The following is a 10745-nucleotide window of genomic DNA, read 5'->3' as shown; positions in this document are numbered from 1 at the left end:
TTTGATTAATGAAATAAAATATCTTTTCTTATTTATTGCTTACCTTGTTTGGGGCATAGGCTTGATGGATATTAGTTGCAAGGTTTTTACAAGGGTGAGAAAAGTGATGTGATGTGATGTAGTAACGGGTTTTAATATCATGTCGGGGTTAACACCCAAACGGTAAATAGAGAAATAATAACAGGGTTTTAACTAGAAAATTGCGAGGTTAAAATACTTTAATAAAGAAATGGTGAGGCTTTTATGTGGTAACGAGGCTTTAAATCACAGTGCGGTGATAAAGTGGTGTGTTAGTTAAAACCACAATATCTACGTGCCAGTAACGTGACGTTTTAAGATGATGTTTAGAGGCAAGTTCTCCTTGGAAGAAGAAACATAAATAATATGTGAAAAAACTTTTCTTTTAAGTTAATAAAATACGATTAACTGTTAGTCGTTAGTCATGTAATGAATATTAAAATATCTAAAGTAAGTGTTATTAATATTTTAATGGACAATATAAAACTAGAATGACGAATCGCTATTTTTTCAATTTGTTTTAGATTTTAGCGTTAGGCATGGCATATATAATATAAAACTAGAATGACGAATCGCTATTTTTTCAATTTGTTTTAGATTTTAGCGTTAGGCATGGCATATATAGGGAAAAAAACCATATTTATGAGCCCATTCATGATTTCATGCTAAGCACAAACTTTACATGTAACATTATCACGGTCAGTTTATAAATATTCTTTAATACTCAAGATGAATCTAAATAGTGTATTTGTTGTTACAATTACTATTATTTTTTGACAGAATTACAAATTTTGTCCTTTAAAATAAGACGAATTACGGTTCGTGTCCTTTTCTAAGTTTCCTTGTAGGCGGTGTACTTTAAACTTTTTTTTTCTACACGTTATGTCCTTTACGCTAACTGGGTTAGAAAAACTCAGTTAAATGTCCTCACGTGAGGCGCATGTGAGGGCATTTTTGTCTTTTCACCTGTACCTGCAACTTCTTCTTCCTCTTTCCCTGTGTTTCTTTAATCTCCCTTTCCATCCACCACCAACAGCCATGAACAACACCACCACCACCACCAAAAAACCACAACCATCCGATCTCCAACCGCCATCTCCCGCAAACACCACCATTTCTACCTTCCATTCCCTTCTCCGTATGGTTCGGAGCCTTTATATTAATCTTCACTCCGACCATCCACCACCGTAACCACCACCTTTTCTGCCTCACAGTTTTCAACCAAATGATCATCATCATCATTATTATTAGTATCATTATCGTTATTACTATTAATATTATTATTATCGGACGGTCCCGGTTCTACTACTAGGGTTTGGTCGTTATTTACGGGTGTCGGTGGCGGCGGGCAACGGCGGTTGTTTTTCGGGCGTCGGGTGTAAACTTTATTATTATTACCTTCACCCCACTTGCTCTTCTCTTTGCTAATTTTATCAGCATCTAATACCCCTGAATCCATACATATACCAAAACACAAAATTCACAAAATCCACCAAATTCAAACGCTAGAACTCCGATTAACGGAACCCTAGCATCAGATCTACGCAAATCCGAACCGGGTTATCAATTCCCCCAAAAGAAATCAAGAAATCGAACCGGTCAACGAAGCTAGGGTTTCAAAATCACGAGAAATTGAGCATCAAGACGTGAAATTGAAGGCGTATGATTGCAATTAGTTGGGTGATAGTGTCAGATCTGGGTTGAATTGGGTTGGAATTGAAGGATTACGGAGATTGAAATCTGTACGGAATTGGGTTGAATTAGGGTTTTCAACGGGAAGATGAAGATGATGATGGAACCATACGGAGGTGTTTGCGGAGATGGCGGTTGGAGATCGGATGGTTGTGGTTTTTTGGTGGTGGGTGGTGATGGTGTTCATGGCTGTTGGTGGTGGTGGTGTTCATGGCTGTTGGTGGTGGCATTTAACTTAACATTAAAGCCGACAGTCCCCTTAAAATCAGATACACAGGGAAAGAGGCTTTGTGGTGGTGTTCATCTCTGTGTTTTAAGCAACACAGGGAAAGAGGAAGAAGAAGTTGCAGGTACAGGTGAAAAGACAAAAAATGCCCTCACATGCGCCTCACGTGAGGGCATTTAACTGAGTTTTTCTAACTCAGTTAGCGTAAAGGACATAACGTGTAGAAAAAAAAGGTTTAAAGTACACCGCCTGCAAGGAAACTTAGAAAAGGACACGAACCGTAATTCGTCTTATTTTAAAGGACAAAATTTGTAATTCTGTCTTATTTTTTTAATGATGACCTGTTTCTTGTACATGTTTACATAATTCAAAGTTTGATAAAAAAATAAACACTCTCATATTTCACATGATATGTAATTATGAATTTGATTAGTTAACTATTCATCACTAAAATTCATCTTCAAAACAATTCATGAGCTAAGAAGTAGTGTGTCAAAGGAGAAAAAAAAAACTAATGAAATTAGGGTCTGATAAGTTTATAAGTGACAACAAAGAGTAAAGTGTCATTTTCATTATTGTGGTTTGACAAATAATGCAAATTTAGTTAAAAAATTTATTTTTTGCATATGAACCCTCCACGTTTCTAAGTTATTGCCAATTACATCCAAATCACTAATCCCGTTAAATTTAATCGTTAGGTCATGGGTAGACATATCTTTTCACTCTTTATTTTTTATAATACTTATTTCAGTGAACTACAATTTTCGTCCCTCTGGTTTGTCCAAATCTGCGATTTTAGTCCAATAGTTTCAAGTTTGCAATTTTCGTCCCTCTGGTTTGTCCAAATCTGCGATTTTAGTCCAATAGTTTCAAGTTTGCAATTTTCGTCATTGTAGTTTCATTTCACTTATAATTAAACCGTAATTTCCTAATATCGTTAAGTCTTGTCGTTAAACTATCAATGTGCCCTTCATGTGAGAGGCAGTTTTGTTCCTTCTTTTTTCCTTTTTCCCCAAATACACCACAACCCCTCACGTGAGGGGGCTTGCGAATTAGGACTGATGTTTATTTTGGGAGAAAAACAACAAAACTAGTCGTCAAGTGAGAGGCACGCAAATGGGTTAATGACCAGACTTAACGAGGTTAATAAATTCGGGTTTAATTTCAAGTGAAATGAAACTGCAAAGGACGAAAATTGCAAACTTAAAACTATTGGACTAAAACTGCATATTTGGACAAACCACAATGACAAAAACCGAAGTTCACTAAAATAACTATTATAAGATATAGTGAAAAGGCATGTCCTACCCCTGGCTTAACGATTATATTTAACGAGGTTAGTGATTTGGATGTAATTGGCAAGAACTGGATAACGTGGAGGGTCCATATTCAAAAAATAAACTTTTTGGACTAAATTCACATTATTTGTCAAACCATAAGGACGAAAATGACACTTTACTCGACAACAAAAATAAGATGAAATTTGGAAGTGATGATTAACATTTTTTTAGTTGATAGTTCTTTCTAAATAAATTTTGTAATGTGAGTTATTTGGGAGATTAGGTGCAACCGTCATTCTCAAGGGGGGCTTCTATACAAACATGAGTTGGTGCATGTATTATGTATATGTTAATAGTGTGGAAAAACCTCCACTCAGCAAATCCTCAATTCTAATAATATTAGTTAAAATAATTTATTATTTAGTTGTCACTTAAAAAATATTCAATGCATTTAGAAAGCTGTTTAGCATTTTTTTTAACCTCAACTTTTATAAATATTTAGTTCCCGAAATTTGTATTAGATTTTTTTCATCCTTTCTAATTCATAATTAAAACCTAAAATGAAATTTCTTGATATATAATACAAGCTCACAAGGAGGAGAGTTAGCATAACACAGGTTGCTCTTCAAATGGTCATTGATTTATGATTTTTGACTCTTTTAACACTTCTGTTCATACACGTAATTAAATTATTTGTTATTGTGTTTTTATCTATTACTACTTTACTAGTTGTGCATGAGAGTTTGAGCTTATAAGTTATAACCATAAACATTGTAGTTCGTATGTAATAATTTGAGCTGATAACGTAGCACATTGGTGGAAGGTATAGAGGCCTTAGGGGTTTTATGGATTCCTCACCATTCGTGAAGGCGGGGAACTTAACGTGGGAATAATGTCGAACTTTTAACGTGTATGAGATCAGGCTTTTAACGTATAAGGGGATGCTTGTTTCATTTTGTTTTTGTATCGTGTATTTTCCAACATGTGTGTTTACTTTCAAAAAAAAAATTAATTTGAAAGTGAACATGCTAAAACATAGCTCAAACTACGTATACATCACATTTAATATTGCACATGATGCATACACCTGTATCAAATATTGTCTTAAACGTTTTGTCCATTCTGAAACAAAATTAGAGAAAAAAAAGACAAATCCATTTAATTCCAACCAATAACCCATGAACAAAACTTGTATCCAATAAATCAGTGGCCAAATTCAGTAAACTGTAACGAAATCAAACTATATTAAATCATTTGTAGCACTATTAAAGTTTAATTTTTACATCAATCGACTCGTATATTTCTTCCGATAAAAAATCTTTAAAAAAAATTTGAAATTCGGAAAAAGTTTAACATCGTTAAGTTTTTATTAACCTACATATAACCAAATAACCAATTACCCATGAAGAAATCATCGTCATCGTCATTGTACTTAGTAAATCTCACTAATTGCAAAGTTATGGAAGGGTCTGAGGAAGGTAAGATGTAGACAACCTTACCTCTACCCCGTAATAAAAGAGAGGCCGCTTCCAATGAGACCCCCCTCCCCGGGCTCGATAGCAGTAACGGCCCTTCCTCTTTGCACCTTCAGATCACTAAGGCCGACTTTTGTCCATGCTCGACGGGTGGGTCTTGCAGTCAAGCTCCCTTCTGCCTTTGCACTCGAGGGCCAATCTCCGTCCCCCCCGAGGAAACCTTTGCACGCCTCCGTTACCTTTTGGGAGCCCTACGCCCCATAGAAACTTGTTTAATTTTGGGGGGATCATATATCCTGGATAAAGAAAGAGCAAGAGTAACAAAAAAAAATGACGATTCAAATCAAGATTTATTTGGTACCCCTATATAAAATCAAAATAACATCATAAAAAGAAAATCGTTTCGAAATAGACCAAATAAATGTTATAAAAGAAATGTTTGTAGTTGTATCAGGCTGCTTGTCTTCTTATAGTTGGATCTCACAAACACTCAACTATTAAGACCCTGACTGATTGATGCATGTACCTTTTGTCTTTCAACTATCAACATCACCACATGATACATGATTAACCTTCCGTCATTCTTAACTCTATTTTCACGAAATTAGTAAACTAACGTCTATATTAGTACAATATCACTTTCTCCCACCCGATGGCCCACACATGTATACATTATATGCGTGCACCGTAAGCATAACGTAACTCGTGAAGAAAACTTTATCCAATAACTCAGTGGCCAAATTTTAGCATTTCAAAACTATAGGAACTGAAACTGTACCAAAATCAAACTCCAATCCTACCGAACATCACAACAAAGTCAGTCATCATCTCTATTCCGTTTACAACACGCACAAACACCAAACACACACACACACTAATAACACTTTCTCTCTCTAGATCCCTCACAAATTGAAGAGAGAGAAAGATGTCGGACGCTCTAATTAACGGCCTCGCCGGCGCCGGCGGCGGGATCATCGCTCAGCTCATCACTTATCCTCTCCAAACCGTCAGTCAATTTGATAATAATAACAATTATTATTATTATTACGATTCAGTTTAACTTGATTTGATTATTAGTATTTATAAAATGACCTAATTATAGGTAAACACGCGTCAGCAAACGGATAGAGATCCGAATAAAAAGGTGAAAAAAGCCGGGGACTGTTGAACAGATGTATCAGGTGATTATTAATCAATTATTCAGTTTAATTTCAGTATTTACGAATTGAATTAGTTTGATAGTAAATTAATTAATAATGGATTGAGTGATTGTGGTGGTTGGCTAATTTAGGTAGTTCAGCAAGAAGGTTGGAGTCGACTATACGGTGGCCTTACGCCGTCGTTGGTTGGGACTGCTTGCTCGCAGGTGAGCTTACTTAGGGTTTTGGTTCATTTCGTTCTGTTAGTGAATTATGCTGACAAAAACCTAACACACCTCTGTGCACGGTTCAGTTTGGGCTAGTTTTAAGGTTTTTCAGTTTCGGTTTTATTTTGTTAATCAATAACTATTTGATTATTATACATTTGGGCTGCAATATATATGAGTTACAAGTTTATTAAATTGTTATAAGTTAAGTAAAAAAAATAAATGAAAATCTATGATTTTGGTTTGGTTCTGTTTATTCGGTTTTTATTACATGCAACCAAAACCGAACCTGCAAAACACATAAAGCGAAACTGTTGGTTTTTCTTTCGGTTCGGTTTTTACGGTTTCATGTGTATTTTGTTCTATCAAGCAATTGGTTACATCAGAAGGAAATCTTGAAATTTCAAATCTGTAGGAAGAATTAGAAAGGCACTAATGTGGTTATGGAATTATGCTGTGCATCAACACATTTATATGATAGTGCTTTATTGGTTGAATATTTACCAATGGGATGCTAGAATTAACACAGTTATGGTCTTATGGACATTGTAGAATGGGATTTATACAATATTATCATGTATTGAAATTAACAAGTATGGATATTAAGTGGGCCCATGACTGTGGAAAATGTGCCATGTTAATGCATTATGTGATCTTTATGTCACTTGGTCCATTATTTTCTTGAATGCTTTCAATTACTTTTCTTTATCTTCTTCTTTTCCATCTTGTCTTTACATGAAGACCAGATGATCAGTGTTTGCCTATGTGACTGAGTTAATGACGACTTAACATCTAAGTATGAAGACACATTTAGTTTTTAAATGTCTGATTCTTATCATCCTATTTCTATTCTGCAGGGTGTTTACTATTATTTCTATCAAATATTTAGGAACAAGGCTGAAGCTACTGCACTTAGACGTAAGAAGGAAGGATCTGGAGATGGATCGGTTGGTATGCTATCATCACTTATGGTGGCTGCAATGTCTGGGTACTTTCTTCTTACTTCTTATAATATCATCAAGTTTGTAATTTGTGTTGCTTGCAGTGAAAGAAACCTATGATTAGATATTGGTTTGTATTGCTATATTTGATGTTAATCAGCCGTCTTTGACTTGTTTTTAGGTGTGTCAATGTACTGCTGACAAATCCTATATGGGTAGTAGTTACCCGTATGCAGGTGAGGGTTCATATGCAGATAAACTGTAGAACTCTTGTTTTATATATGGTTTTAACTTTTAATATTACTCATTATGCAGACCCATACAAAGAAATCTCCAGCCGAGCGGGACCCGTCTATTGATTTAGAACAAGCGGTTGTTGGTGGCGCCGAACCACCTCCATATGCAACTAGCAATGCAGTTTGTGTTCCTCTCTTCAAATTCTTTTATTTAACAATTCTAGTATTGTTTCTTTCTGTGAAAAATTAAATGCCATTAAGTTATGTGTATGGGTAGCAATCATGGCCTATTTTATAAAGTATGGGTTGATTTGGTTGGCTCAAGTCATACAATGGGTCAAAAGTAACGGACCAGTATTAATATATTATAAAACTAACTTAAAAGGGGTCCAAGTGGGTTGGGGTCACCGGGACCGTTGTTTGTCTATAGCACCTACTCGTCATCGTTGACACCACCACTGCCGCCGCTATCACCTCCACTGTTGTCGCCATTCCCATCTCTGCCGCTGCTGCGACACCACGACATTACCTTCGTTTCCACCGTCGCCACCACGACATTACCTTCGTTTCCACCGTCGCCACCACTGCCCATTGGTGACTAAGTGTCGCTGCTACCACCAGCACCAACTATTACAAATTTCAAGTAGTTATTCAATTAGAAATTTCTATTTTCCTATAACTGTTCTCAACTTCTTCAAATGCACGAACACCTGATCACACACCGTATGATCATAAAATCTCATCTGATACAATATCAAATCTCTTGCTTGGCTGCTATATAATTACTTTTTGAACTGCATTTGATTTTCATATATTTTTTATTATTTATGAATAAATAGCGAATATATAATATATTCACCTTTACCATTGAATGCTACCACTACCGACTCCCCTGCTGCTGCCGCTTCACCATCACTTCACTGCCACCAGCTGCAATAGAAATAATATAACAGGTGACTATTATGACACATTTTTTTTCTAAAACAACTCATTTCAATCCGAGCTCATAATGGTCATAACCCTTTTTGACTTAACCAAATTGATACTTTTTTTAAATGACCCGTCTTGCCTGAACTAGGTATGTTCAAAGCCTATATTGACCCGCACCTGTTTTCCAGGCTTACTTATGCGGGTTTTAAAGTTTTTTAGGTATATTTCTTCACATTAGAAGATAAACAAGCTGTGTAAACTAATGATCACACTATTATTTGAATTGCTGTCTATACATATGAGTCAACTTGTTATTGGTTGACTTACATCTGATCTGATGGAGTGAAGAGCCTCTTAACTCAAATAGTTTGCTTTCTGCAGGTTCAAGAAGTCTTTGACGAAGCTGGAATTTGGGGATTTTGGAAAGGCGTATTCCCAACATTGATTATGGTACGTGCCAAATTAGATTCCCTTCATGTAGGATTTATCACTTCTTGTCCCTGTTTTTTGCCAGGTCAGCAATCCTTCCATACAGTTTATGCTATACGAGACCCTACTAAAGAAGCTGAAGCAACGACACGCTTCCACAAATAATAACAAAGGTGTAACCGCTTTAGAGGTAAAGTACTTGCTAATAAAGTTTTTACAGAATTTTAGATAATTTGATTGGTCCACATAATATTACAGATATTTTTGCTCGGGGCATTGGCAAAACTTGGTGCTACAGTTGTAACTTATCCTCTTTTGGTTGTAAAGGTAAGTAGGCTTGCAAACGAACACGAATGGAAATGTTTGTGTTTGTGTTTGTTTGCTTAACTATAACCGAACAAACGATCGAACGCGAACAATTGAACAAACAGAGTTTTCTTCTTCATGTTCATTTGCTAGAAAATGAGTGTGGTCGTATTCGTTTATGTCTGTTTGTTAATAGTATAATCGAACGGTTCACGTACATAACCGAATGAACACTAATTAAAACTAAATGAGTGTAAATGATGAACATAAACGAGCGTTAATGTAATGAACAAACGAACATAAACGAGCGTGAATGAGTGAACATAAAGGAGCGCTCATGTACATAAATGATAAATGAACTGGGCATGTGCTCATGTTCGTTCGTTTATTAAATAAATGAACTTCCTACTGAACAGTTCACAGACGGTTCACTGAACCTCCAGTTCGTTTACAGACCTAAAGGTAAGTACTTGGAAGTTTTGTAATAAATTTTCATTTTAGACCCACACGCATTAATAACTATTTGCATATTGCAGTCTAGACTGCAAGCAAAGCAAGCGGTTGGGGTAGACAAAAAGCATCATTACAAAGGTACATGAATACTTTGCTAATAATATTATTACTCACTGTACTGAAATCGTGTTTCCCGATAGGTACTTTGGATGCAATTTTGAAGATGATACATTATGAAGGCCTTCATGGTTTCTACAAAGGGATGGGCACAAAGATTGTTCAAAGTGTTCTAGCTGCAGCGGTTTTGTTCATGGTGAAGGAAGAACTTGTGAATGGAGCTCGATGGTTGCTATTGAAGGATGCGGCTAACACGGTTAGGCGTAAGCCTTGACAAAAGTTATGTCATAATAATAGGTAAATTAAGCTTTAGAAAAATGGGTTCATTGAAAGAAATAGTGATGAAGTGTTACATGGTGTATTATTAATTTATATTTTGGTGGATAAGATACAAGACATTGTAAGGTGTTGGTTTAATATGCATAAACTGTCATGATTCTTATTGTGAGGCTAATCTTGAAGTAGCCTCATGTTTCTTATCCTTTTGCCATTTTGTCAAGTTTGATTCGATCAAACGAATTTAGTATTTTATTTTCGGTTTATCGTTCATGTCTGTTTGGTAGTGGCAAATGCAATGGGAAGATTTTGATCCTTCGATTGAATTACTTTAATTATACTTGTAATTACATGAATCAATTTTGGCTTCTTTTGGTGTAACATGTATTATTAAATGATTCACAAAAGATGGAACGAAATATACTAAGAATTAGTTTTGAGCCTGTTACTCATTTTTGGAGGGTGTTTATGATTTTCATCTTCATTGTTACATAACAGATATCATATTAACTAATAAGTTTTTGGTTAAGTTAATTGCTGCTTAACTTGTTAAGTGGTCCACTAATTATAATATTTACTTTCTTTGGTTTTTATTGTAACACTCTGCGCAGAACGAAAGCTGAGTTTCACTTTTGACAAAAGTGTTTGATTATAATGCAAGTGAACAAGAGGTGTTCATAGAGATATCAGAGCTAAGTTACAAAGTTGTAACTTATAATTTATAAACTCACATTATTGTAACTTACGACTTTTAAGGAGATACATTAAACAATCCCAAACCGCTTGGGTTTCAGCACACGTTGTTTGGAATGCTTTTGTATTCATAGACCTTATGAAGTAGTAATATCCAATTTGCCATTTAATTATCTGCATCTGTTGAGTGATAACCTTTGTTTAATAATTAATATATTGATTGTAATATGCATCATTGTCTAGCATCCAATCTAGATAGCGATCCAATATATTGTATGTTCAGAACTCTTGCAGCTTGTAAGTTGTA

The 10745-nt window shown here is 35.4% G+C and overlaps 1 long non-coding RNA gene and 1 pseudogene across 2 annotated transcripts; one reads left to right on the top strand and one right to left on the bottom strand.

The window, feature by feature from the left end:
- The first annotated feature begins 5492 nt into the window (after positions 1-5492).
- Positions 5493-9946, top strand: LOC143616957 (peroxisomal nicotinamide adenine dinucleotide carrier-like; annotated as a pseudogene). The gene is made up of 11 exons (XR_013150749.1): positions 5493-5697; positions 5794-5872; positions 5983-6057; positions 6915-7045; positions 7180-7234; positions 7314-7415; positions 8546-8614; positions 8679-8783; positions 8852-8920; positions 9436-9490; positions 9553-9946. The product of XR_013150749.1 is annotated as a peroxisomal nicotinamide adenine dinucleotide carrier-like (transcript).
- Positions 7412-8680, bottom strand: LOC143616958 (uncharacterized). The gene is made up of 3 exons (XR_013150750.1): positions 8492-8680; positions 7796-8164; positions 7412-7763 (listed from the first exon to the last, which is right to left on the bottom strand). It is a non-coding gene; the product is annotated as an uncharacterized LOC143616958 (long non-coding RNA).
- Positions 9947-10745: the final 799 nt, after the last annotated feature.

Source organism: Bidens hawaiensis, unplaced genomic scaffold, assembly GCF_021521415.1.
Source record: "Bidens hawaiensis isolate Kalapana, Puna unplaced genomic scaffold, B.hawaiensis_p1.1 tig00050679_1, whole genome shotgun sequence".
In the NCBI taxonomy this organism is placed as follows: domain Eukaryota; kingdom Viridiplantae; phylum Streptophyta; class Magnoliopsida; order Asterales; family Asteraceae; genus Bidens; species Bidens hawaiensis.
Note: the sequence above shows the minus strand (reverse complement) of the source record. Positions and strands in the feature narration are given on the sequence as shown.